Source organism: Mauremys reevesii, linkage group 14, assembly GCF_016161935.1.
Source record: "Mauremys reevesii isolate NIE-2019 linkage group 14, ASM1616193v1, whole genome shotgun sequence".
Taxonomy (NCBI): domain Eukaryota; kingdom Metazoa; phylum Chordata; order Testudines; family Geoemydidae; genus Mauremys; species Mauremys reevesii.
This window is the reverse complement of record NC_052636.1, coordinates 25099390-25120547: the sequence shown is the minus strand read 5'-3', so window position 1 is coordinate 25120547 and position 21158 is coordinate 25099390. Positions and strand designations below refer to the sequence as shown.

General features: G+C 48.9%; 1 pseudogene; it reads right to left on the bottom strand.

Moving 5' to 3' along the window:
• The window catches only part of LOC120381563, a 250910-nt pseudogene that overhangs the window by 116158 nt on the left and 113594 nt on the right, over positions 1-21158 (bottom strand).

Here is a 21158-nt window from a genome sequence, read left to right as displayed (position 1 = left end):
CGTATAGTGAAGCTCCTGAACATAATGGACAATGGAAATGAAAATGTTTTCCCTTTTTTCAAAAATAAAAATAAAATAATAAGAGCTTATTAGAGGGCACTTGGATTTGAAGCAGGGACCACTTGATCTGCAGTCAAACACTCTACCACTGAGCTATACCCCCATGAGAGCAGATACTTTCCCCATTGTAGCTGAAGCACATCAGTGATTCCAGTAGCAGGGGCAGGCTCTCTCTGGGGCACAGAGATTTTTCGGGGAGTTGGTGGCTCCTTTCTTTCCTCACCCTGGAGTAAACTGAGCTTTTTACTCCATGGTACATGTTTTATGGACTAACAGCAGCAGCTTGAAGAAAGAGGAGAGTGAGTATTTCACTCTCAGGGCCGAAGGGGGTCACATCCCCTCTGTCTGACCGTTGCCATTGCAGGAGCAAAGGTTTCAATGGAATTGAATGCCCTGGCTCAGACTAGAGACACAGAAAGGTTTTGCTGTTCGTTGAACAGCAAAGGAAATTGTGTCTGTATGTGAAACTGAGGAGGGACATGAAATGCCCACAGGGTGGTGCAATGCCCTAAGCTAAGGCAGGAGGGTGAAGGAATGGGGCTGAGGAATGACTGAAGTGGACTCACCTGGGATTGAAATGACATTTGTTTGTGTCGGGCAGTGAGAAATTGACCTTAATTCAGATGCGGGGTTGAGGCTTCTTTAGCTCCTTGTAGAACTTGAACTTGATTTCCCAGAAGGGAGAAAGGGAAAGTCTGGGGCAGCCTTGAGTCCCTGGCTGGGTCTCCTGGGCAGTGGAAAACATCCCTTGTTTGGCCCTGCCAACGGGATCGTGGAGGCTGAGACGCCCCTCGGCTTGGATCAAAGGGGGAGTTGGATGGAATTTATCACACAACCCTCCCTGCTCCCCAGAGCCCCACGGGGAGAAGCTAGAGAAGGGGGAGTCATTCCTCCCCTGCGCCCCCAGAAGAGCTGCTAGCAGGGCCGCCCAGAGGCGGGGGCAAGTGGGGCAATATGCCCCAGGCCCTGGGTCTTGCAGGGGCCCCCACAAGCAGGAGCGTAGCTAGGAGGGAGCAGGGAGGGCTGCTGCTCCCCCACTGAGCACATTCCCCCAAAGTGGCACCTTAGTAGGAATTTGGAAGAAGGTGGAAAGAGCTGGAATTTCCCCACACACACCTCCTGAGGTGGCAGGGGGTGCAGGTGGAGGGGGCAGAGCCCAGGGCTGGGGTGGCGGGGGTGTCGGTGGGGGAGCAGTAGGGGGGAAAGGGCGGAGCCAAGAGCTGGGGCAGCATGGGGTATGTGGGGCAGAGCCCAGGGCTGGGATGGCAGGGGGTGCGGGGGGGGAGCCCAGGGCGGGGAGGGGGGCAGCCAAAATTTTTTTGGCTTGGGACGGCAAAAAACCTATAGCCAGCCCTGCCTCCACGCACTGTGAGGTAGGTAGGAGCAGATCATTATTATCCCTACTTGAAAGATGGAGAAGCTAAGGCTGAGAAAGGAGAATTGACTTGTCTGAGGTCACACAGCCAGTCAGTGGCAGAGTTGGGAATAGGACCCAAGAGCCCTGATTTTCAAACTAACCATCGGATCTTGAATTTCAGACATTGAATGACCTGAATAAAGTGCTCTCAGATGAGCTCCAGACCAACAACAGTGCACAGGAATTATCCAGCAAGTATTTGAGGAGAACTGCAATGTTAGAGAGAATCATGAACTGCTCAGAGACCATTAATGTAGAGAAGCAGCAAAATTCATCAAACATAGAACTGGTTCTGACTTATTTCCTTGGTCTTAAAAAAGACCAACAAGGACCTGAGTCTCCACCCTGTCAATAACCCCCTGCTCAGCCCATCAGGGTAGAGACTGAGGAAGGGAGGCTGAGGGTTCTCACCAGAGAGCCCAAAGGATGGCCCAGGTCATTGGTGGGGATCAAATAAAATTCAGAATAAAATTCTGCCTCCTTAAGCTCGTGTTTTCCATGCCCAGAATTCAACTGTCACCAGATGGATCAGACTGAACAGGTTTCAAACCTCCAGGAGGCTCTTACCTTCTAAACAGGGACGGCTGTTTTCCAGTAAAATCACTAAAAGGGAAGGAGAAAACTCGATAGAGGTTCCTCCTGACGCTCACGTCCGTGAACCCGAATACTCTCTCAGTCCTCACAGAGAGACCTGGAGAAGGAGACTTGCTGAAGCAAAGCCACAGGGGTCTCTGAGGTTTCCCTGGCCCCTCGCCCCTGTCCTGCCTGGCTGATGTCAGCATCTCTCTGTGAGGTCACCACCTCCCCAACACCTTTGACCAATAGGCTGAGGTCCTGCAAAAGGCCTTTGTGATGTCACTGCCACACCCCTCCCTTGCTGGGCTAATGTCCTGCCCCTGGCCAGGCACTTTGGAGGTTTGAGCTACTCCCTGGGGATCACCCCACTCAAGGAGCGTTCGTTCTAGGCAGCAAGCCAGCTAGACAGGGAAACATCAGACGCTGCTCCCAATGCTACACTCCGTTTTTCAGAAATTAGTTGACTTTATAGCCAGAAGAGACCATTAGAGCATCTAATCTGACCCCCTGCATATCACAGGCCTCCTGTATGACACAATAGCAGGTGAGGGTGGGGGCTGAGGAAGCGAGTGGGCAGGCAGTGGCGGGGGGGCAGGTGAGACGGTGGCTGGCCCCAGCTCACCTCCACTCCGCCTCCTCCCCTGAATGCCCCGCCTCGCTTTCCCCCCTCCCCCTGCTAATCAGCTGTTCGCGCAGGAAGCCTTGGAGGGAAGAGAAGCCGTGTGGCAGCTTCGCGCTCAGGCCCAGCAAGGTGGAGACGGAGACGAGGTGAGCTGGGGCAGGGGGGCCGCCCACACCGCAACAGGTAACCTGGGGGGGGCACTGGGGAACCGCTCCCCACCCCAGCTCACCTACCTCCCCTCTGCCTCCCTGGGCCTGAGCACGAAGCCGCCATTTGCTTCTCAGCCCTCCCAGGCTTCCCGCGCGAACCGTCAGGGGCAGGGGTTCCAGGGGCCGTCAGGGGACAGGGAGAAGGGGTGGTTGGATGGGGCAAGGGTCCCAGGGGGCCCATCAGGAATGAGAGGAGGGGTTGGATGGGGTGGCAGGGGACAGTAAGGGGACAGGGAAGGAGGGTAGATGGGGTAGGGGTCCCGGGGGGGTGTCAAGGAACGTGGGGGTTGGATGGGGCAGGAGTCCTGGGGGCCGGGGTGGGCCACAACCCCCATGTGGGGTGAGGAGGGAACTAGTTGTTAAGATTTTGGCAGCTCATCACTTGCCACGGGGTGGGAGGCTGAGGAGGCGGCGGGCGGGCAGTGGTGGGGGTGAGTATGCGAGCCAGGGAGCGGGAACGGAGGTGAGCGGGGGCAGGTGAGCCGGGAGTGGGGGTCTGAGGAGGCGAGTGGGCAGGCAGGCAGGTGAGCCGTGGGGCTGAGGCGAGTGGCCGGGTGAGCCGGCGGCAGGGGAGGGGGGTTGAGGAGGTGAGCGGGGGGTGGGAGGCTGAGGAGGTGAGTGGTGAGTCAGTGGATGACCTGTTCTACTGATCTGGTCTGGCTCCCAGCCCCTCTCCAAGGGTTGCAGCTGTCTGGAGATGCTGCCTTCCTCAGTCCCACCTCATTCACTCCACAGGGCGACTGATTACCCAGGGCGGGGGAGATCTTATTCTACTTCTAGCAAAGAGACATTTTTCTTTTACCTTAATTATACTACCTTAGGGGCCCCCTATAACATATTAACAAGGTTAATTACCTGTGTTTTGGCAGGGCGGTGCTGGGGAAGGAAGGTTTGTTTCCACGGGCGGGCGGCATTGGGGGGTGTTTCGGGGGGCTGGGAGGCACTGGGGGGTTGTTTTTGCAGGGTAAACAGTGCTGGGGGGCTGTGTTTCAGCAGTGCTGGGGGGGTTCGTTAGGGCCGGGGGGGTTTCAGCCCTCAGCTGTTTTCTTTGGAGTAATATTGTCCTCGCCACTTTACGAGCTGTGCAGGCCTGGACTAAACCACAGCCTCGGGACTCACATTCAAGTATCCTGCAGTCTGAACTTTGCATCTGATACATTCCCTCATTGGCTACCATTGTTTGGCCAGCAGGGAAGTGCTTCCTGTCCAACAAGGCAGCCAGATTGGGACCCGTAGGCATGGAATGGCTCTGAAGGAATCAGCTGTTTCTCTCTGTGCTTCATGAAACTTTGGATCCAAATGATAAAAGACAGTTGTGCCCAATTTAATCATGGCATCCTTTACGAGTGTGACCAATGCCACTTAACTAGGGAGCAGGTTCTAAAAATAGTTTACCTGGGCCACAGGTCACCATAGCTTCCATCTCTGGGGTGAAAATCAACCACTAGTACCTGCAATGTCTACCTGAGCTCTTGTCAAATCTTTGACCTTCCTTGGAGTAATTTTACACTTCTCTGGCGTAGAATTCCTCACCAACCGCACAACAGATCAGTAGCGACAGTGAGGTACAACTGCCCCAACTATGCCCTTTTATTTCTTTAATCTGGTGGCACAAATTTAAACTAGGGACTAAATTCAGGTGCGGCTTAGAATCCCTGTAAGACAACAAATGTCAGGTCTCTATTAAAAATAGGTATCTTTCTGCAGCTATAGCACATTCAACATGGATTTCATTTGCAGCATCTCCCAGAGGTGAGTTGAAGAGAAAAGTCATTTCCATGTTTCCCATCTCTACCTCGATAGGGATTGTATTTCCCAAATAATAGGCAACATGCAGCTAATGAGGAAGGAGATCTCTTCAGGAGCGACCTGCAGGGCCTAGCCCACAACTGCTTTGGGAGCCCAATGCATGGGCACTTTGTTTAGTTACAAGTTATTTACGAGGGAATCCTCTTCCCAGTCATTTAGAAAAAATACTGACCTAACCAACTGCACAACAGGGGGATTGGGATGGTGATGGGGAATAAGGGAATCCCTCTGATTTACCCCATCTTCTTCTATTGTTACAGAGGGTGAAATGACATTTTCCCCTATCCCTGCCCTGTTCCTGCTCTTTGTTATAGTTCAATATATTTGAAGTGAGGAAAATGGTAGTAAAAATATCTGCTCCCCAGCACAACCTGAACCAACATCTGAGCAACTGGGAATGAAACAATTGGTTCCCCAAGGGAGAACTCGATGACTAACAATTGCTGTGAAATGGGGGAACAGTATAACCTTGATGCTCAGGGTTTGTTTAGACTAGGGAAAGTGATGGAGTTTAGGTCAGGACAAGAGGGAAGCTAATGCCAACCCCTGCACCTGGGCTGCATCTGCACAACAACTATAATTGTCTTTTTACTCCAAGATCACTAATTTGAGCAGCCAACGCCATGTACAGCCCTAGTGGCTGTCAGGCACAGGTAGTTTTTGCCTCAGTGTAGCTTGTTGGGATCAAACCTCTCTCCCACCTGGAGGGATGAACATTCCTGGCAGGAGGGGGACACACTCCTACGACTCAAAAGGAAAGGAGTTGATAGAAAAGATCATAGGACTGACCCCAAAGAAGGGTGAGCTGCAAAAGGCAGAAGCAGGCAACTCATCTGGGGGAGTTGAGCTACTACAGTGAAGATGGTGCAAAGATCACTATATGGATATTAGCAAATGTGATTAAAAAAATAAATCTTTCTCCAGCCCTAGTCAAGGGATTTATAACAGTTCACTCAGTTGACCAATAGTCTGAGGTCCTGCAAAAGGCCTTTGTGATGTCACTGCTGCACCCCTCCCTTGCTGTGCCAATGTCCTGCCCCTGGCCAGGCACTTTGCAGGTTTGAGCTACTCCCTGTGGATCACCCCACTCAAGGAGCGTTTGTTCTAGGCAGCAAGCCGGCTAGACAGGGAAACATCAGACGCTGCTCCCAATGCTACACTCAGTTTTTCAGAAATTAGTTGACTTTATGGCCAGAAGAGACCATTAGAGCATCTAATCTGACCCCCTGCATATCACAGGCCTCCTGTATGACACAAGAGCTACTTTTGGGGCAACACGTTCCAGAAAGGCATCTAGTCTTCATTAAATGACATCAAGAGATGGAGAATACACCTTATTACAATATTTGTGCCTTAGTTGTAAAATGAATTTGTCTCTTTTCACCTTCCAGCCATTGGGTCTTGTTATGCCTTTCTCTGCACGATTAAAGAGCCCTTTAATATCCAATCTTTCCTCTCCATTAAGGCAGTTCAATGAAGTCACCTTTCAATCTTCTTTTGATACGCTAAACAGGTTGAGCTCTTTCAATAGCTCACTAGAAGGCATTTTTCTCCAGCCCTCAGAACCTTTGGTGGCTCTTTGCTGCCCCAGCTCCAATTTCACAACATCTTTTTCAAACGAGGACACCAAAACTGGAGGCAGTATTCCAGTATCAGTCTCACTGATGCCGTGTCACCTCCTGTGACGTTATTGACATAATTTGTAACTGTATAGATCACCGTTGTGACCACTGTTGTATATTTGCAGCCAATATTGTAGAAAGGTTGTCGTGTAAGGGGTCTGTGGAGGGGTTCTGATTCGCTGTTTATAATGATGCTATCTCTAGATGTGTATCATTTTTGTAGTTGATGTTATGAGTATTGGCTCTATGCTGCCTGTATTTCAAACTTGTGCTCTGCTTCCAGGGAACAGCCCAGCCAGAGAAGTTGGTGTCAGTTCTGCCTAGACTGCTTGATGGCCCATTAAGGACCATCAGCTACACAATCGACCCATTGAGAGAAGGCAGATACGCCTTGTGACTCAGCAAGGTGTGCAGGGACCTGCCTATGGACAGAACTCTAAGGTTTTTCTGTGCCACATGCTGGATAGAAGCAGCAAAGAGTCCTGTGGCACCTTTTAGACTAACAGATGTTTTGGAGCATGAGCTTTCTTGGGTGAATCCCCACTTTGTCAGATGCATGTAGTGGAAATTTCCAGGGGCAGGTATATATATGCAAGCAAGAAGCAAGCTAGAGATAACGAGGTTAGTTCAAACAGGGAGGATGAGGCTCTCTTCTAGCAGTTGAGGTGTTGTCACCGCCTGCTTCTTACTTGTTAGTCTATAAGGTGCCCTGGGACTCTTTGCTGCTTTTACAGATCTAAACTAACACAGCTACCCCTCTGATACTGGATAGAGTGTCCTTGGGACAAAGAACACAAAGACCACATGGCAAGAGACTATAAAAGGCTGATGTTTCGTCTCCATCTTATCTTCAATCCTGCTTCATACCTCTGGAGGGACTTTGCTACAAACTGAAGCTCTGTACTAAGGACTGAATGACCCATCCCAGCTGTGGATGGACTCCAGAGACTTGATTTGAACCTGCAGTTTATTCCATCACTGCTACAAGCCTGAACCAAGAACTGTGACATTACTGGATGTAACTGATTTCGTTTAACAATTTTAACTCATCTATATTTCTTTCTTTTTATGAAGAAACCTTTAGATTTTAGATGCTAAAGGATTTGCAAGAGCATGATTTGTGGGTAAGATCTGACTCATCTATTCACCTGCATCTGGGGCTTGGTCCTTTGGGGTCCTTTGAGAGAACCTTTTTTCTTTTACTGGGGTATCGGATTTCATAACCATTCATCCCCATAAGGAGCGGGGCTGGTGGTGATAGAAGGGAACTGAAATAGCTGAGGGAATTGCTTGTATGACGTCCGATTAGCCAGTGGGGTAAAACCAAAGTCCTCTCTGCATGGCTGCTGTGACGTGCTTTAATAGTAAAGGGCACCCAGCCTTGGGCTGTGAGTGCCCTGCTCCAAGCAATTTCTCCTGAATTGATACTCTCAATAGTGTCCTGCGAGTGGTTGCACTGTTACAGGGGTCGTCCGGGATTACAGCTGGAAACTCTCCGAAGCTCAGGATGTGCTTCCTCAGCTACGGGAAGTACGTAACCCACACACCTCCAGGGTGTGGTGGGGTGTCCCAGCTAGTGGCACCGGGATCACTTAGAGGGAGAGATAAAATGAGTCTTTTCTACAGTCTTAGCCAGCAGCCAGGTGGCTTTCAGTTCATGCTGTGGAGGCCCACGCACTAAGCTCCTGAGTTCCCAGTTTGATCCCACCCACCAACAAGTCACCGACCCGGATCTGTCAGTGTAACAGACACAGCTGCCACCCCAAGAAGGAGAGAGCTGCCTTGCCATACCCGTCCGCAAAGAGGTGCCAAGCAGTGAGCTGACACCATTCAGAGCTTCCTGTGACAAACTGCAAACTTTGGACAATAGCAAGGTGGTAGGAAATGTTGCCCTCAGAGTGGCCTGGGTCAGAGCCCATGGGGGGCCCTGGGCTCCCCTGCCATCTGCCATGCCCTTTCCCCCGAAGGACTGAAACCCTGACCACTAGGCAACTTCCCCAAGAGCGAAGGCCATCACAAGGCATCTGTCTTCGAAAGTTTGCAAAGGATGCTGGAGCAGAAAGGGGAGAGAGGATGAGGGTGGCTCTTGGGAAGAGGGAGGGAGGGAGGGAGCCTTATGAGAATCTCTTGTTTATCACCATCAACCCAATGATCAGATCATTGATGCCTAGAATCTTCCCTGACATGTTGTAATTGATTGGATCTAGGTTTTAAAATGGGTACCACATTTGCAGACGGAGAAATGTCAGCGAGTTTAGTGGAAGGCCATTGCAAGCTCAGCTAATTATGCAAAGTGGCTTATGGCCCATCTAACAAGCTCCTCACACAATAGCTCCCAATTTTCATTCACATTGTTCTGTTTAGAGTTTTTCTCCAAAACACTTTCCCTAAACATTTTGGTCAGCTTTGGAAAGTTAGCCCTTTCAGTGCACCAAATATAAATATTGCTGGTGAGGACTGCCCTCTATTGGTCATAAGAACGGCCATATTGGATCAGATCAATGGTCCAGCCAGCCCAGAATCCTGTCCTCCCACAGTGGCCCAAGCAATCCATCCCGTCGCCCATTCCCAGCTTCCGGCAAACAGAGGCTGGGGACAAGAGCATGGTTTTGTATCCCTGCCAATCCTGGCTAATAGCCAATGATGGACCTGTCCTCCATCAACTTACCTAGTTCTTTGAGGGACGCTGTTATAGTCTTGGCCCTCACAACATCCTCTGGCAAAGTTTCCCCAGGTTGACTGTGTTGGAGGAAGAAATACTTCCTTTGGTTTGTTTTAAATCTGCTGTCTATTCATTTCATCGGGTGACCCCTAGTTCTTAGTCATCTCTTTTCCAAGCTGAAAACTCCCCTCAGTCTTATTAATCTCACCTCACATGGAAGCTGTTCAAGATCCTAATCATTTTGGTTGCCCTTTTCTGTACCTTTCCCAACTCCGATATATCTTTTGAGATGAGGGCCACCTCCACTATTCAAGATGTGGGCATACCACAGATTTATAGAGAGGCAATATTATATTTCTGTCTTGTTAGCCATCCCTTTCCTAATGACTTCCCAACATTTTGTTTGCTTTTTTGACTGCCGATGCACATTGAGTAGATGTTTTCAGAGAACTATCCACAGTGACTCCAAGATCTCTTTCTTAAGTTGCAAGAGCTAATTTAGACCCCATCAGTTCAGATGTAGAATTGGGATCATGTTTTCCCATGTGCATTACTTTGCATTTATCCACATTGAATTTCATCTGCCTTTTTACTGCCCACTCACTCAGTTTGGCGAGATCCCTTTGTCACACTTTGCACTCTCTTTTGGACGTAACTAAATTGAGTTGGTTTGTATCATCTGCAAATGTTGCCACCTCACTGTTTACCCCTTTTTCCAGATCACTTCAGAGTATGTTGAACGGTGCTGGTCCCAGTACAGACCCCAGGGGGACACCACTATTTACCTCTCTCCATTCTGAAAATCAGACCCTTTCTTTCTTGCCTTTGAACCAGTTACCTATCCCACAGAGGACCTTCCATCTTATACCATTTTGCTTCAGAGCCTTCGGGGAGAGACCTTCTCAAAGGTTTTCTGAAAATCTAAGTATACTATATCCACGGGATCACCGTTATCCACATGCTTGTTGACTCCCTCAAAGAATTATAGTAGATTCGTGAGGCATGATTTTCCTTTACAAAAACCATGTTAATTCTTCCCCACTGTAAGCGGGGGCAGACTCACCCGGTGGTGCCTCCTGCTGGTTGTCTTGGGAATTAGCTCTCCAGCTGTCAGAGTGCCCTCTGCAGGCCGGTGATCTGCCTTACCGCAGCTGGCCCCCTGTCCCTCCCAGGACCCCGGTGCCCCTTTTACCCTGGCAATACCCCCCCAGTTCTGGGTCTCCCCCTCCCAGGGGAACCCCCACCCAATATCCCCACTTCACCTCAGTCTTGGCTACTGCCCAGTCTCCATCCAGCCCCCGTTCATTGGGGCAGACTGCAGTATGAGCCACTCATCACAGGCAAAGGGGTTTGGACCTGCTGCCTCTGCTTCCCCCTGGGCTGCCCCATTGCAGCCCTGCACCTATTCAGCCTATAGTCAGGCCTGCAGCCTGGGGTTTTCCAGGCCAGAGCTCCCAGCTCCTCTGGCCCTTCCCCAGCCCTGCTCCCACTCTAGGTGTCTTGCTTGGGTCCCTGCAGCCAGGCCCTTCTCTCACTACAAGCAGAGGGAGACTGACTGGGCTCCTGGCTCACAGCCTCTTCTAGGGGCCAGCTGGGCCTGACTGGGGCATGGCCACAGCTGAGCCTGCTTCCCCCAATCAGCCCAGGCTCCTTGCCCCAGCCCCAGCCCTCTCCTGGGCTGCTTCAAGCCCTGCAGGGCAGGAGCAGGTAACCACCCGCTACACCCAGCAAATTCCGTTCACCGAGGTTTCTAATCATTGGGATCTACAATTTCACCCAATGTGCCTGGTACTGACATTAGCCTTAGTGGCCTGTAATTGCCAGCTGCATCTCTGGAGCCTTTTTCACACACTGCTCCAGCCAGGGACTAAAGGCCGCCCCAGACTTTCCCTTTCTCCCTTCTGGGAAATCAAGTTCACATTCTACAAGGAGCTAAAGAAGCTTCAACCCTGCATCTGAATTAATGTCACATTTCTCACTACCCGACGCAAACAAATGTCATTTCAATCCCAGGTGAGTCCACTTCAGTCATTCCTCAGCCCCATTCCTTCACCCTCCTGCCTTAGCTTAGGGCATTGCGCCACCCTGTGGGCGTTTCATGTCCCTCCTCAGTTTCACTTACAGACACAATTTCCTTTGCTGTTCAACGAACAGCAAACCCTTTCTGTGTCTCTAGTCTGAGCCAGGGCATTCAATTCCATTGAAACCTTCTCTCCTGCAATGGCTATGGTCAGACAGAGGGGACGTGGCCACCTTCAGCCCTGAGAGTGAGATATTCACTCTCCTCTTTCTTCAAGCTGCTGTTGTTATTCCATAAAACATGTACTATGGAATAAAAAGCTGAGTTTACTCCAGGGTGAGGAAAGAAAGGAACTACCAACTCCCCGAAAAATCTCTATGCCCCAGAGAGAACCTGCCCCTGCTATTAGAATCATTGATGTGCTTCAGCTACAATGGGGAAAGTATCTGCTCTCATGGGGGTATAGCGCAGTGGTAGAGTGTTTGACTGCAGATCAAGTGGTCCTTGCTCCAAATCCAAGTGCCCTCTAATAAGCCTCTTATTTTTTTATTTTTACTTTTGAAAAAAGGGAAAACATTTTGATTTCCATTCTCCATTATAGCAAAGAATCCTGTGGCACCTTATAGACTAACAGACGTTTTGGAGCATGAGCTTTCGTGGGTGATTACCCACTTCATCAGAGGCAAGTAGTGGAAATGTCCAGGATTACTACTTGCATCCGACGAAGTGAGGATTCACCCACGAAAGCTCATGCTCCAAAACGTCTCTTAGTCTATAAGGTGCCACAGGATTCTTTGCTGCTTTTACAGATCCAGACTAACACGGCTACCCCTCTGATACTATTCTCCATTATGTTCAGGAGCTCCACTATACGGGGATGCTTGAAATGAATGTAAACACTCAACATTTCACTGTCCAAATGCATAAAAACCTAGCACACCTGTCCATCAGCTGAAATCAGTTCCTAGCCTCTAAGTGTCTAGTTTATGTTTTCATCAATTAAACAAAGGGTTCATATGAATGTACATTTGCAGATCCCTCTTCTCCAGGGCTGTGCTGTGCAGAACAAGAACCACATCCAGTTGGGGTTCAGGAGTCTGACGAGCAAAGGCCACTTGGTGCGGGCTAAAGTCACCAGCACTTTGGCTCCTTCCCATTCAACCAGCAGCTGGGCCCCCAGGACAAGGCACGAGAAGAAGACAGTGGCTCTGAGCAGGAAAATAGCCACCAAGAAGCTGGCTAAAGCTGTCAAGATCCCCAGGGAGGTCACCATGCCCATGTCTAGAATGTACTGACTGCAGCGGGGACCAAAAAGGCAGAGAAAAGCCCTCAAAAGTTCTAAGCTGCCAAGCCCCAGGTTGTAGCCTGATTTGGGGTGGGTTAGTAGGGTCGGTGGAATTTATCCACGTAATTTAATTTGATACTTATTTTTAAATTAATTAGTAATATTAATAATAATTAATGGATATTAATAATATGGGTATGGCTTGCCAATGTGTATGATTAGAAGATAAAGTTTGTTCTAAATTAGGCTTTACAGAGTTTATAAAAGGAGCTTTGGGGTATATGACAGGAACTTACACTGAGACAGAAATAGTCATCAAGACCTTTTATTAAAATCAATGAAACAATAAGTAAATGTAAAAATGTTCAAACAGTTTGAGATTACAAAGTTACAAAATATTACAGTTTTTTAAGAGATATATTTATGATAATACACTGTTATAAACTCACTTTGTGCAGTAGCACTTTGGGTGTTGTTCAGACTTTTGATAAAGGAAGTTAACTTTAACCCTATATAAACTAGGTGCTTTTTAAAAGGTAAAGCAGAAACTAGATTCCTTTATACTTACAGCTTTGAAAAGAAATAATACCACGGCCTATCAATAGTTAACAGCCTTCGTAGATGGGTAGCATCGATGCGTAGATGGGGTTGAGGCGATGGGTAAACAGGAACAGATAGATGGGTGTATCGCCTGCCTAATGGTAATTTGTTTTACCTTTTATAGAGCATTATTTGGAAATCCTTCCTCCTATGCTCAAATTTTGTTTTCCCCCCACGGAAATGTTAGGGTACACCTGCCTTATAGGCTAATGTGTGTGCGTATGAGTGACAGATATGTACGCATTTGTGGTGTACTTGTTAGATTTGTGGGCAAAAATCCCTATTTCCACCCTTTACTCTTATTGGTTCAGTTAAAGGTCTTCAGCCATCTACGTAGGTAATTTGTCTTATTATTACTTTTCTGAGTAAGGGTCTTAAAGGTTGCCTTCAATGTCACTGGATGTCTGGAGGTATCTTGCATTTCAGCTATTGCAAATCTATAAATCTATAAGCCTATTACATACTTAAATTTATCAATTTAAGAAAGCGTACAAGGACTGGAAAATGGGAGGGATCAGCAAAGAAACCTACCTTATTGAGGTCAGAGGGTGTAGGGAAGCAGTGAGAAAGGCAAAACGACGGGTGGAGATGGACTTAGCGAAGGGGATTAAAACCAATAGCAAAAGGTTTTTTAGCCATATAAATAGGAAGAAAACCAAGAAAGAAGAAGTGGGACCGCTTAAAACTTTGAACGGAGTGGAGATTAGGGATAATCTTGGAATGGCACAATATCTGAACGAATATTTTGCCTCGGTCTTCAATGAGGCTAATGAAGGGCTAAGGAATAGTGATACAGGGACCGATGGGAATGAGGATATGGGGGTAGACATTATGGTATCGGAGGTGAAAGCCAAACTTGAACAGCTTAACGGAAGTAAATCGGGGGGCCCGGATAATCTTCATCCTAGAATATTAAGGGAACTAGCGAGTGATATTGCTAGCCCGTTAGCGATGATTTTTAATAAATCTCTAAATTCGGGGATTGTACCGTTGGACTGGAGATTAGCTAATGTAGTTCCTATATTCAAGAAGGGGAAAAAGTGACCGGGTAACTACAGGCCTGTTAGTTTAACATCTGTAGTATGCAAAGTCATGGAAAAATTTTTAAAAGAGAGAGTGGTTACGGAGCAGGAGGCCGATGGCAACTGGGATAGTTTACAGCATGGATTTACGAAGGTAGATCGTGCCAAACCAACCTGATCTCCTTCTTTGAGAAAGTAACAGATTTTTAGACAAGGGAAATGCAGTGGATCTAATATATCTAGATTTCAGTAAGGCGTTTGATACGGTACCGCATGAGGAATTACTGGTTAAATTGGAAAGGATGGGGATTGAAATGAAAATCCAGAGGTGAATAAGGAGCTGGTTAAAGGGGAGACTGCAGAGGGTAGTATTGAAGGGGGAACTGTCAGGTTGGAGGGGGGTCACTAGTGGAGTTCCTCAAGGTTCGGTTTTGGGTCCAATTTTATTCAATCTATTTATTGCTGACCTGGGAACCAAGAGTAGAAGTGGGCTGATAAAGTTTGCGGACGACACCAAGTTGGGAGGTATTGCCAATTCGGAAAAGGATCGGGATATCCTCCAGGGAGATTTGGATGACCTTGTAAGCTGGAGTATTAGTAACAGGATGAAATTCAATAGTGAGAAGTGTAAGGTTATGCATTTAGGGATGACTAACAAGAATTTTAGTTATAAGCTAGGGACGCACCAGTTGCAAGTAACGGAGGAGGAGAAGGACCTAGGAGTCCTGGTTGATCGTAGGATGACCATGAGCAGGCAATGTGATGTGGCCGTTAAGAAAGCAAATGCGGTATTGGGATGCATTAGACGAGGTATTTCTAGTAGGGATAAGGAAGTGCTAGTCCCGTTATATAAGGCGTTGGTGAGACCTCATTTGGAGTATTGTGTGCAGTTTTGGTCTCCCATGTTTAAGAAGGATGAATTCAAACTGGAACAGGTACAAAGAAGGGCCACTAGAATGGTCCGAGGAATAGAAGGCCTGTCATATGAAAGGAGACTTGAGGAGCTCGGTTTGTTTTCCTTAACCAAAAGAAGGATAAGAGGAGATATGATTACACTCTTTAAATATATCAGAGGATAAATACCAGGAAGGAGAGGAATTATTTCAGCTCAGTGCTAATGTGGACACGAGGACAAACGGATATAAATTGTCAGTTAGGAAATTTAGGCTAGAAATTAGACGAAGGTTTCTAACTATCAGGGGAGTGCAATACTGGAACAGCCTACCGAGGGAAACAGTGGGGGCGAAGGACCTCCATGACTTTAAGACTAAGCTAGATAAGTTTATGGAGGAGATGGTATGATAGGATACCGGGCTTAGTCAATAGGTTAATTAAGTGCCACACTGGTAAATAGTACAATGGGTCAATGATATGTTATTCTTAACCTTTTTCCAGAGGGTATGGCTGGAGAGTCTTGCCCGCATGCTCGGGGTTCAGCTGACCGCCATATTTGGGGTCGGGAAGGAATTTTCCTCCAGGGTAGATTGGCTGTGGCCCTGGAGGTTTTTCGCCTTCCTCCGAAGCATGGGGCAGGGGTCGCTTGCTAATGGAGTGGGGAGATCGGCTAATGTGGCCTGCATCTTGCAGGAGGTCAGACTAGATGATCATATTGGTCCCTTCTGATCTATGATTCTATGAAAAAGACATTTCATACAGACCAACAAATTAATCCTCAGGGCTACAAGGTGATCAAAATCCTACCTAAAATCAAGACAGGATAAGGCTAATGTCATCTCCAAAGCCAGGGCTAAGACGGTAACACTGAGAAAGAAGTGGAGAGATTTCCATTGGGATGACTCCTGCTCCCCTAATGGCTGTTATGAATCACCATGGACCACCCGGAGAGATCAAAGTCCTGCAGGACAAACAGCCCCATGGACAGTATAATGAAGTGGTGGCAGTGGGGGGACGTGCTGTGTTTTGTGTAACACCTGCCAGGTGAGTGATGCACTGACAGGGCAGCTGCCCATGAGCTCATTCTCTTTGATCTGCTTCTGCTGTTACTTCAGAGCCAGCACTACTGGGAGTGTGTCCCTGTCACTTCACCAGCTGTAGAACAGGCTCTGTTTGCAGCCCAGCTCTGATTAACCCCACTTTTTAATATATTCCTACTGCGATACTTTCCCAGTTCTCTGTCTCATCCTAACATTCCGGTCAGAGACTGACTAGGGGGAGGGATGGACTAACTGTGTGACATTCGGTAAGTTGCCATCGTATGTGATTGAAACCTCTGCTGGAGGTGGGCAGGAGCCTATTACACACATAAAATAGTTAAGTTTTACTAAACTACCTGCTACACATTCAAACCTTCTGTACACACACAATAGAAATTGGTGCTCTGAGAAATGGCAACTTTCCTTTAACACAGATCATTGTTTTCTGTACTTTCAGAGGCATTGAAATAGAAGCACATTGCCTTTAAACAGCTGTGTAGTGAGGTGGTGTGGCTCCCCTCCACCCCAGAGGAAGAGCCCAGCCGGAGGCCAGAGTGGGCGGAGCTAGGGAGTTCTGAACCCGCCCCCAAAGCATCAGGCGGCGACCCGGAACTATAAAGGCTGGCCCTCAGAGCTCAGTCAGGCCCCAGCGGCCAGAGAGAGCAGACGTCCCCAGGAGCTCGAGACTGGGAGGCTCCAGCTGCCCCAGGCAGCCGCCCAGACTGGCCAGAGCTCCCCCGCGCCCGCTACCCAGAGGAGTTGCCGGACCTGCCACCCAGCCCCGGCCGCGATGAGCCCATGCTCCTGGGCCCTGCAGAGGCCGACGTCTGGATCCAGGTAGCTCCCGAGAGGGCGTACAGAAGTAGCCCGGGGGCAGCTGACCCCAGTCTGGCTGCAGCAGTACCGGAGCCTATGTCGGTGTGTTGCGGCCATGATCCCCACTGACTAAGCAACGGATCGTCAGCCGCTGCTAGGGCCCCGGGCTGGGACGCAGTGGAGTGGGAGGGCCTGCGTCCCCCCTGCCACCCCATTCCTGGGGGGCAGACTCCCCCTCTCCCTGGCCTGAGGAGGCCGAAGCCTGTGACTGTTGCTCAGCCCTGCTGAAGGGCCTGAGCCTCCTGACTCACTGTTTGCTGCCCTGCCCTAACCTAAGGCCAGGCCTTAACTGTTGTTACGGCTCAGCCCTGCCGAAGGGCCTGAGCCTCTTGCCCCACAGGGCAGGCGACTGCCGCAAGGGCTTCCGAGGGAGACCCCGGCTGGACTATTTCCCTGGATCCACCAGTGTGCAATGAGCCGGTATGGCTCCCCTCCACCTCAGAGAGGGTCGAGCTCCGGTGAACTCGTGTACAAGCTGCTATTTCATGATCAGCAGCAGAGCCTCTGTAAATTTACCACCCATAGAGCTGATTGTTTCTAACTGCAGGGTTAGCCAGACCATTCAGTAACATTATTGCTCTGTTCACAAAGCCTTTGGTTAGTGACAAATCATGAGACTTATCCCTTCCAGCTCTAATTCCACTGACTCCAGTGTTCTCTTTCCCCAGTTCTGGTTCCAAGAAAATAAACAAATTAAAACAACCTTCAGAACTAACATGCTGTGGGAAAGTGGAAATGTTGATAGCTCAAATAATTCAGTTTCTTCTGTGTCTTGTGTGTGTGTCTATCTGCTTTGTGTGTGTGACCGGTGGGGCTTTTTGTTTGCTCCTGGCAGGTTCAACCCTGTCAGATTTGTCTGTGGGGAGGGGCCAGAGAAAACAGACACCCTGGCCTTCCAGGTTGGGGTTAGGCAAAGGAATAACAACCCTGTCCCATAAAAAACAAAAAATGTTACAGAAACAGTGGTAGGAACAGTGCTAGAGAAACTGGTAAATAATCACAGTGCCCAGGCTTGAAGTAATCGGAAACACAGAATTCAAAAAGCAAAGCTCAGGGGCTATTGGGGGTTTATTCTCTGAGCTTAGCACTGTGCTATAGCACAGGGAGCACTTTTGGAAGTCTCCCATCCCACAACAGGGGAAAGGAAAAGGATTCTTAGGCTCTAGCACGGATTGAAGGAGGATGGTGATGGGGAATAAGAGAATCCCTCTGACTTACCCTAACTACGTCTGTTGTTACAGAGGGTGAAATGACATTTTCCCCTATCCCTGCCCTGTTCCTGCTCTTTGTTATAGTTCAATATATTTTAAGTGAGAAAAATGGTAGAAAAAAAATCTGCTCCCCAGCACAACCTGCAGCAACATCAGAGCAACTGGGAATGAAACAATTTGTTCCCCAAGGGAGAACTTGATGACTAACAATTGCTGTGAAATGGGGGAACAGTATAACCGTGATGCTCAGGGTTTGTTTAGACTGGGAAAAGTGATGGAGTTTAGGTCAGGTCAAGGGGAAAGCTAATGCCAACCACTGCACCTGGGCGGCATCTGCACTACAATTTTTCACATTAAGATCACTAACTTGAGCAGCCAACGACATGTACAGCCCTAGTGGATGTCAGGCACAGGTAGTTTTTGCCTCAGTGTAGCTTGTTGGGATCAAACCTCTCTCCCCACCTGGAGGTGATGAACATTCCTGGCTGGAGGGACACACACTCCTGTGACTCAAAAGGAAAGGAGCTGATAGAAAAGATCACAGGACTGACCCCGAAGAAGGATGAGCTGCAAAAGACAGAAGCAGGCAACTGATCTGGTGGAGCTGAGAGACCACGGTGAATATGGTACAAAAATCACTATGTGGGAATGAGCAAATGTGATATTTAAAAAAAAAAATTTTGGCCAACCCTAGTCAAGGGATTTATTACAGTTCTCTCTCATGTGGATTTTCTGATGTCTAATGAGGCTTGAGTGCTGACTGAAGCTTTTCCTGCTCTCAGAGCATGTGTAGGGCATCTCTCCTGTGTGGATTCTCTGATGTCTGATAAGGTGTGAGCTCTGATTGAAGCTTTTCCCGCACTCAGTGCACGTGTAGGGCGTCTCCCCTGTGTGGATTCTACGATGTGTGATAAGGTTTGAGCGGTGACTGAAGCTTTTCCCGCACTCAGTGCACGTGTAGGGCATCTCTCCTGTGTGGATTCTACGATGTGCGTTCAGGGAAGAGCTCTGACTAAAGCTTTTCCCACACTCAGCGCATGTGTAGGGCTTCTCTCCTGCATGGATTCTCCGATGTGTGATAAGGTCTGAGCTCTGACTAAAGCTTTTCCCACACTCAGTGCATTCATAAGGTTTCTCACCCATGTGCATTTTCCTATGTCTGATAAGGTGTGAGGTCCGATTGAAGCTTTTCCCACACTCAGAGCATGTGTAGGGCCTTTCTCCTGTGTGGATTCTTCGATGTTTGATAAGGGCAGAGCTCTGACTAAAGCTTTTCCCACACTCAGCGCACATGTAGGGCGTCTCTCCTGTGTGGATTCTACGATGTCTGATAAGGTCTGAGCTCTGACTAAAGCTTTTCCCACACACAGCGCATGTGTAGGGCGTCTCTCCTGTGTGGATTCTACGATGTCTGATAAGGTCTGAGCTCTGACTAAAGCTTTTCCCGCACTCAGTGCACATGTAGGGCGTCTCTCCCGTGTGGATTCTATGATGTCTGATAAGGGCAGAGCTCCGACTAAAGCTTTTCCCACACTCAGAGCATGTGTAGGGCGTCTCTCCCGTGTGGATTCTCTGATGTGTGATAAGGGCAGAGCTCTGACTAAAGCTTTTCCCACACTCAGTGCACATGTAGGGCGTCTCTCCCGTGTGGATTCTCTGATGTGTGATAAGGGTAGAGCTCTGACTAAAGCTTTTCCCACACTGAGAGCATGTGTGTGGCGCTTCTCCTGTGTGGATTCGCTGATGTGAGATGAGGGGTGAACTATCGATGAAGCATTTCCCACACTCAGAGCATTCATAAGGTTTCTCACCTGTGTGGATTCTCTGATGTCTGATAAGGGCAGAGCTCCGATTGAAGCTTTTCCCACATTCATGGCATGTGTAGCGTGTCTCTTCCAAATTGATTCTGTTGCTTGTTATAAGGTCTGAGAGGCTACTAAAGTTTCCCTCTGGCCTCCCCTGTGTCTCACAGGCTTTTGTTTTTTCTGGGAGTGCATAACTCCCGGAAACATTCCCTTTGGATCTTCCTGATAAAGTTCCATGTGGTTCTCCTTGCTCAGCATCTTGCTGATGGGGTTTCTCCTCCTCATTCTGACTCACCATCCCATCACCTGATGGGAGACAGAGAGAATCCAGACACAGATCACTACCTGCACCGGAAAGAAAGAAAATCTCAGATAGAGGAATGGAAAAAGGGATGAATATATGTGGGAGAGATCAAACCTATCAGGAGCTGATTTTCCAGAAACCCTTCCCCAGAGGAGAGAGGAAGGGATCAGTTTTGGTCTGCATCTCATGAGAATACACAGGGGAAAGCGAGATCGGGGAGGGACCTGCTGCCAGTTGTCAGTCAGAATAGGAGGGAAGCCATGAGTGAGATCTGCCATAATGATTCCACATCTGCAGGGAACAATCCTGAGCTTGGAGAGCTCACAGGATCTTTGTAGAGCATCCCAAATGTTTCCTGCATTCCCACACAGTTGTTGAGTTGGTTTAACCAAGTCCTCACCTGTGCAGGCAGCTCTTGGAAGCACTTCTTTCTCAGAGCCCTGGAGGTCTGGGACCCACGGCTCTTCCCCTCGTTCCACCTGAGAGATCACATCAGGTTTGGAAACTGGAAACCCTACTGCAGGCAAAGAAAAAAGACAGTTACTCACCGTAGTAACTGTTGTTCTTCGAGATGTGTTTCTCCTATCCATTCCAGTTAGGTGTGCGCGCCGTGCGTGCACGGCTCTCCGGAACATTTTTACCCTAGCAACTCCGGCGGGCCGGCTGGGCGCCCCCTGGAGTGGCGCCGCTATGGCGCCTAATATATATCCCAGCCGGCCCGTCCGCTCCTCAGTTCCTTCTTGCCGGCTACTCCGACAGTGGGGAAGGAGGGCGGGTCTGGAATGGATAGGAGCAACACATCTCGAAGAACAACAGTTACTACGGTGAGTAACCGTCTTTTCTTCTTCGAGTGATTGCTCCTATGCATTCCAGTTAGGTGATTCCCAAGCCTTACCTAGGCGGTGGGGTCGGAGTGAGACGTGGCAGAGTGCAAGACTGCTGAGCCGAAGGCTGCATCGTCTCTTGATTGCTGCACCAACACGTAGTGGGAGGCGACGGTGTGGACAGAGGACCAGGTAGCCGCTCGACAGATGTCCTGGATGGGGACATGGGCCAGGAAGGCGGCTGACGAGGCGTGCGCTCTCGTTGAGTGAGCAGTGAGGCGGCATGGTGGCACGCGAGCA